Raw genomic sequence first — 8594 nt, 5'->3', positions numbered from 1 at the left:
AGATAGATAGATAGATAGATAGATAGATAGATAGATAGATAGATAGATAGATAGATAGATAGATAGATAGATAGATAGATAGATAGATAGATAGATAGATAGATGGTAATGATAATGGTAATGAAAGTTTGTTTCTGGGTATTGTATTATGGAAGAGTAATTAGTAGTGTTTAGTGGGAATAGCAGATCCCCTTAAAATTCTATACATGACATTGAATTCTATATAATTTGCTCATTGTAGTATATCATATGTTCGACTATGATCTCTAATTTATTTCAATTCTAAATGTTTTATGAATTTTTATGATGCTACAATGCAAAACACAAAAAATGCTAATTAATATTAAGGAAAAATATTAATTATTCAATTTCTCTTCAATTTCTTTTAAAATTTATCACAAATATTCCTGCTTTTCATTGACATTTATTTACAAATATATTACGAGTTTTAATTTTTCTTTTATCAATCAACATTCATTAAACTTCAATTTCCCACATTACCAAGAAATTTTTTTTTATATTATTTTTAGGAAAAATAAATAAAAAAAGTAATTATTGTTATTAATGAAAGAAAATATATACATAAAAGTACATAAGTATATACTTTTAATGAAATATCTTTAACATAGACAATTGATTGTTTGTGTTTTTACTATAAGGGTGCATAAATTAGTACATAACAAAATAAAAATTTAACCCAAATTTAATAAATATTTATTTGTGATTTTGTTTTTTGCCTTTCACGTATTTTAAAATCTTTTTTTGTTATTGTATTTGATTTGTAATTTATACAAACAGCTGTTAATTTTCACAATAAACTATTTAAGTATAATAATAATATTATAAAAAAATATAAATAATAACAAGTTAGAGTGCTATAGCGAATGAATCAAATTGTGTATAAATAACCTTCAACGAAAAAATAGAAAACATTTTTTTTAATTATTTTTTCACACACACAAAAATTTCCATCCCTGATCTTAGTCATAAAAAAAATAAATAAAACAACATACAACGTTATCCTAGCAACAAAATAAAGAACTTCCAAAGAAGCGAAAAAGAAGTAGAAAGCAGCATATGCTGGATTTGTAAACCCGATCGATATCTCTTACCGTTCGTGTAGTGGGACGCCAGTATATGCTGGGGAATTGTCAGGTCAGTGGTTAGCGGTTATCCCATAGATCGATCTTTATGATCATGTGAATGGAACTGATGCTAAAATTGGTGAAAGATCGGGAAAGTCTCCATATATTGGAGATTAGTAATGATTTAGTATGCCTTTTTTATGCTTCGGGGAAGTACTTCGGTGCTGTTGACATCTCAATATTGATACATGCTGCGCGACTGTCGAGGCAATTATTGGAATTAATTAAGATACCTATTTCCTTTCTTACATTGCACTGGAATGGGTCATTAGATTATGGGGAATAATGCAATTCCTTCATGACATCATAAGGGTGGTCACTTCCGCATTGTCGGAAGATTGATTTCACTTGGTGTTGGGACTCGTCACCCCCTTCTATTGACTTTAGACCAGTGATTGCTTTTTTCTTGTCGGGGTTCGCATTAGGGACATATAGTAGTATATATTAGGGATTTAATCCTATGCGGAATGTCGAGTACTTCAACAAAGTGCTTGTACACGGTGAGGCACTTATACCCTTCTCACGAAGATAATATCCATGTATTAAAAAAAAACTCGATTATTATACCCTTCACCTTCGTGAGAAGGGTATTTGTCATTCCTTTTGTAATTTCTATAATATAATTTTCCGACCCTATAAAGTATATATATTCTGGATCCTTATAGATAGCGGAGTCGATTAAGCCATGTCCGTCTGTCTGTCTGTCTGTTGAAATCAGTTTTTAGAGGTCCCCAGATATCGGCGAGATCCGAATCTTCAATAATTCAGTTAGACATGCTTTCGAGAAGATCGCTATTTAATATCAGCAAAATCGGTCTATAAATAACGGAGATATGAGCAAAAATCCGAGACAACCCCTGAAAATTTCATCAAAAAAGCCACATTTTTTCATGCTTTATTAAAAAAGCAACAACAACACTGTGAATTGGATAAAGATGTACATGTGCGTGTAGAGATGTATTTGTTTTTATTCAGCTGTGTATTTTTTATATGTTTGGATACTGTTATGTTCTCACGAAGGTAAGTGCGTATAACAAGAACAAGGGATAAAGCAGTAATATGTTGGTAATACAGGTGATATTTGTTTGAGGGTGGTAATACAGTTTGACGGTGGTATTACAGTACAAAGGTTAATATTTCTTTCTGCTGCAGTTTATATTTGTTTGTGTGTATGTTATGTGTGACATGTGTGCAGAGATACAAAATAAATAAAAACTGTTTTTTAAAACATTCTTGGTGAAGGGTATATAAGATTCGGCACAGCCGAATATAGAAATATTACTTGTTTTTTAATAAATTTAAGAAAAACTTGGTAATGACTTGTAATTGTAGTTACTTACTTAACAACAAACTTTTCATTGACTACTACATAGCGCCCAGTTTATATAGAAGTAGTTTAATAAGATCTTAAAAATATATAACTACTATATATATAACTACTTTCTAACTCATTAGTCCTCTTGCCTGACATACTTGTTCTAATAACCTGTAAGCGATTGTTAAAGATATTTGATTCATGACTTATTTCTCTAATTACTTGTAAGCGTTTGTTGCCACCAATAACATAACTCGTTTAAAGATTCTTACTTTAAATGTCGTTGTGTAAGTAAATTTAACCCCTGGATAATGAACATTTATGCTGGATAGTAATTTCATAAAATACGACAAGATAAGAACAAGTAGGAAATTATAGTCGGGCAAGACCGACCATATAATACCCTACACCTGTTACAAAAAATAACATGTGATTTAATTTGAAGCCATTTTTTGTCAAAAAAAAAATGTGGATATTTAAGTCAAATTTTGAAGGGGGCTTTTTATAGGAACTAGGGTCCAATGAGGACCTATAAATAAAAACTTTGTGAGGGTCATCAATACTAGTATGGGACTTGGTTTTGCAGCTTTCTGTCGAGACTCCAGTATATGAAACAAAATTATGAACTTAAAAGCCCTATTCGCCGGGTTCAGTTTTATGGGAGCTAGGTGAAATAATCAACCAATGTTAACCATTTCTAATAGGCTACGGTACCATAGATCATGTGCCATATTTCATTGAATTATCTCCAAAATTGCGACCTGTAGTTTAATTACAAGGTTTAAAAGCCATATTCAGGGGTTAAGTTGTATGGGGGCTAGGTGAAATAATGGACCGAACTTAACCATTTCAATAGGATTTTTCCCGGAGACAATAAAAGATCATGCACCAAATTTCATTAAATTATCTTCAAAATTAAAAGGTCTGTACGGATGGACGGACAGACAGGCAGACGGACGGACGGACATATATAAATCGACTTAGAAAATGATTTTGTGCTGATTGGTATACTTTACAATGGGTACTACTGGTTGCATAATCTGGTACTACTGGTGGCAAGATGCCCGCAGGACGATGTCCTGGCTTGTCAGTTGGTTGAGGTTCCTCCAGGATCCACGTAGTGGCTGTGGTTTAAATCCAAATTCGCGGGGAGTGTAAGTGGCGGTTAAAAGACTGATGCATGATAATTGTCATTATTTCGGGATAAGTTCGGTGCTGTTGCGGAAAACAACAGATACCCCGCAGTCGAGTGACTGTGGGACTAAGCGTTGGAAATGAGTTGGTATTAATTGTATATGGTGCGGGATAAATGTGAGATTCTTCGGGCCTTACCCCACCCGTCAACCTAATGAATGTGTCGTATGTTTTTCTCTTATGAATGTGTCGGTTAAATGAGATGTGTGCTGGGTTGAATGATGATGGATGAAAGGTATCATATACATTTGATACCATTGAATTTTCCTTCCTTGTCCAGATATGTTCAGAGTTTACACTGTTCATATCAGAATTACCACAGTGTGTCCCTTATTAATGAATCGTACTTCGGTCTACCGGTTAGGTGATCGAATGTGATGTTGCCGAATCAACAGAGGACATAAAATGGTCAAGAGATTAGATAGCTCGAGTACACCAGCAAAGTACTTGTGCATGGACCGGTCAGAACCAATGTACAAAAATTGCCTCCGGCGTTCTTCATTGAAGAACAAAGGGGCGATGGTAGACCGTTCTAAAGTTTACCCAGTGGTTGAAAAAGACCACCGTGAGATAAGGCCGTCAAGGCAGGTGCTCACGTTAAAACTCTCGACATTCCTATGCGTTACAAACATACCCAATATACCCTAAATCTACCCTCCCCACTAAAGTGGTGTAGGGTAGAAAAATCATAATAAGTTTCTGCATTATAAAAGCATTTTCAAACTTTATACTAAATGACAATAATTTAAGACGTTTAAAGTCATAAATTATTCTCATTTAGTTGAAACAACAATACCTATTAACCCTTTACTATAGAATATAACAAATCATAAGGTATACAAGTCGTTGTACCCTTATTAAAACTATTATCTCAAAACTACTAAACATTTAAGGAATTCTTTTATAAATTACAACAATAATAGTTCCAAGTATTGTCACAGTTTTACCGGATGACACAGCTAAAGTTATCCATGTCTAAAAGGGGGATCAGGAAACGAAATGAAAAAAAATAAGTATAGCAAAAGAAATTCGATATAAAACCAAAGAAAATAATAAAAGATTTATTAAAAACAAAAGAAATACTAGGAAAATCTTGCAAGAATTATGCTTTGAGCTTTTGTTAAAAAAATAAAAAAATATTAACGGAAAAACCCAGGAATAAGCTGAAGAAGTTGTGATGTTGCTTATCGTCATCAGCAACATCATAATGACAATTATGACACTGTTTTATGTGACTTATAGATCCTGAATAGTGTCAGAAGATTGTATAGTGTTACCACGATAACACCTCGTTATTCTATTTAATAATCCTTAAAACAATAGAAGGAGAAAATGTTTGTGTAAAAACTATATATTTTTTATAATAATGTTACACTCCTTTTTCTTTAGATTTTTATCAAAACTAAATCACAGGCCGACTATAGGGATAATAATTTTGCAGCAAATAAATGAATTAGTTGAAAAGAAAAATATACAAAATATTTCTATTTTTTTCCAAGGAAACAACAACGACAACAAAGAAAAGGGTTAAAGTTACACAAAGAAATTTGAAAAACAAACAAAAAACAAAACATATAGGAACAGGAAAAAGTTGCTAAAATAATAGTCCTTTCTTGACAACAATATCAACTTGTCTCTAAACATTCATCAACCATACATTAGAGTCATTGCAATGACAATACATTTGTTATCAGTTGAGTTGTGTTTTAGTTTTAAGTGAAGTATCTAAAAGAAAATTATACAAGTATTTTTGTGTATGAGTGTGCGAATGTAGGAAGTGAAAAACTTTAGCTAAACTTAAGCTTTTTATTTTGTGGCCAGAAACAAATTGCACCATACTGCGGAAGTAAATACTTCATACAGGTTGTGTTTGACTAAAAAACCAGTTCATTGTTTTACTTAAATAATTCAGAAAAATTAACTTTAACGTATATAATGATATGTTAGAAACTTCACATAATTACACACATTGTCATAGGGAAGCAAAAGAAGTTAATGAATAGCTTTGTATCTCTAAGAGAAATAACGGTAATGTTAAAGCCAGAGAGCATAAGAGAAATTAAACGGACTAACTCAAGTAATATAAAAGATTTTAGTTCCGTTTAAAGTTTAAAATATAGATCATTAAGGAAACAACTTACATATGATAACAAGATAAAAAATCGGTCTACAGTCAAGACTATAGACCAGTCTATAGTCAAGACTATAGATAAGTCTATAGTCAAGACTATAGATAAGTCTATAGTCAAGACTATAGATAAGTCTATAGTCAAGACTATAGATAAGTCTATAGACAAGACTATAGATAAGTCTATAGTCAAGACTATAGATAAGTCTATAGTCAAGACTATAGATAAGTCTATAGTCAAGACTATAGATGAGTCTATATTCAAGACTATAGATAAGTCTATAATCAAGCCTATAGATTAGTCTATAGCCAAGACTATAGATAAGTCTATAGTCAAGACTACAGATTAGTCTATAGTCAAGACTATAGATCAGTCTATAGTCAAGACTATAGATCAGTCTACAGTCAAGACTATAGATCAGTCTATAGTCAAGACTATAGATCAGTCTATAGTCAAGACTATACATCAGTCTATAGTCAAGACTATAGATCAGTCTATAGTCAAGACTATAGATCAGTCTATAGTCAAGACTATAGATCAGTCTATATTCAAGACTATAGATCAGTCTATAGTCAAGACTATAGATCAGTCTATAGTCAAGAATATAGATCAGTCTATAGTCAAGACTATAGATCAGTCTATAAACAAGACTATAGATCAGTCTATAGTCAAGACTATAGATCAGTCTATAGTCAAGACTATAGATCAGTCTATAGTCAAGACTATAGATCAGTCTATAGTAAAGACTATAGATCAGTCTATAGTCAAGACTATAGAATAGTCTATAGTCAAGACTATAGAATAGTCTATAGTCAAGACTATTGAATAGTCTATAGTCAAGACTATAGAATAGTCTATAGTCAAGACTATAGATCACTCTATAGTCTATAGTCTATAGTCAAGACTATAGAATAGTCTATAGTCAAGACTATAGAATAGTCTACAGTCAAGACTTTAGAATAGTGTATAGTCAAGACTATTGAATAGTCTATAGTCAAGACTATAGAATAGTCTATAGTCAAGACTATAGAATAGTCTATAGTCAAGACTATAGAATAGTGTATAGTCAAGACTATAGAATAGTGTATAGTCAAGACTATAGAATAGTTTATAGTCAAGACTATAGAATAGTCTATAGTCAAGATAATAGAATAGTCTATAGTCAAGACTATAGATCAGTCTATAGTCAAGACTATAGATCAGCCTATAGTCAAGACTATAAATCAGTCTTTAGTCAAGACTATAGATCAGTCTATAGTCAAGACTATAGATCAGTCTACAGTCAATATTACAGATCAGTATATAGTCAAGACTATAAATCAATATATGGTCAAGACTTTAGATCATTCTATTGTCAAGACTGTGGATCACTCTATTATCAAAAATTTAGATCAGTCTATAGTCAAGACAATGGATCGGTCTATAGAATAGTCAAGTCTATAGATCAGTCTAAAAAAAATTATATCTCAATCTAATGACAAGAATATAGATTAGATAAAAAACCTATTAAATATATCAATTTAAAAAGCAGCATAAAACACTTCAATTTAAGACAAGTATGAAAGACAATAAAAATCTATATCATCACAATAAATATTGTCTAAGCTTGTAAACAGGCTTGAAATGTATGCAATTGAATGCGTTTTTTCGTTTTCTTTTTTTCTATTTGCAACATCATACTCAGTTGTTGCAACACTCCGGTTTATGCTATTATTGTTGTTATTAGACAAACAACAAAAATATGCATTTCTCTATGTCATGTAAATACAGACGAGACAGTTAAGGACTCAAAATGTTGCTGTGACCCAAAGTGTTTGAATACACACGAGTGTCAGTACGAGTTGTTACAAATCGTATAAAATGTACAAACATACGTGTCATTTTAACAGAGTGACAAGTGTTTTGTTTTTAAAGGTTTTTTAAGAGAGAATATCTAAAAACATCAGTTGGTCTTAATCATAATTTTCTAACTGAATATAAACACATAGTTTAATCTTTCTCTACATACTTTTCAATGTTATTGTATTAAATATAGACTAGTCTGTGAGTCTTGATGCTTGAAGACAAGCATATATTATTATTGACTATATACTACTTAGTTTATAGTATTGACTATGGACAGATCAATGCATCTAACTATAGAATGGTCAATAGACTAGTCCACAGAATAGTTAATAGACCAGTCTATAGAGTGGTCAATAGCCTAGTTTATAGAATAGTTATTAGACTAGTCAATACTCAATAACCTAGTTTATAGAATTGTCAATAGACTAGTTAATAGAATAGTCAATAGACTAATCTACAGAGTAGTCAATAGACTTGTCTATAGAGTAGTCAATAGACTAGTCTATAGAGTAGTCAATATACTAGTCTATAGAGTAGTCAATAGACTAGTCTATAGAGTAGTCAATAGACTAGTCTATAGAGTAGTCAATAGACTAGTCTATAGTTTAGTCAATAGACTAGTCTATAGAGTAGTCAATAGACTAGTCTATAGAGTAGTCAATAGACTAGTCTATAGATTATTTAAAAGACTAGTCTATAGAGTAGTCTATAGACTAGTCTATAGAGTAGTCTATAGACTAGTCTATAGATTATTTAAAAGACTAGTCTATAGAGTAGTCAACAGACTAGTCAAAGACTAGTCTATAGAGTAGTCAATAGACTAGTCTATAGAGTATTCAATAGACTAATCTATAGAGTAATCAATAGACTAGTCTATAGAGTAGTCAATAGACTAGTCTATAGAGTAGTCAATAGACTAGTCTATAGAGTAGTCAATAGACTAGTCTATAGACTAGTGTCAATAGA

Source organism: Lucilia cuprina, chromosome 6, assembly GCF_022045245.1.
Source record: "Lucilia cuprina isolate Lc7/37 chromosome 6, ASM2204524v1, whole genome shotgun sequence".
Lineage (NCBI taxonomy): Eukaryota > Metazoa > Arthropoda > Insecta > Diptera > Calliphoridae > Lucilia > Lucilia cuprina.
This window is presented reverse-complemented; position numbering follows the sequence as displayed.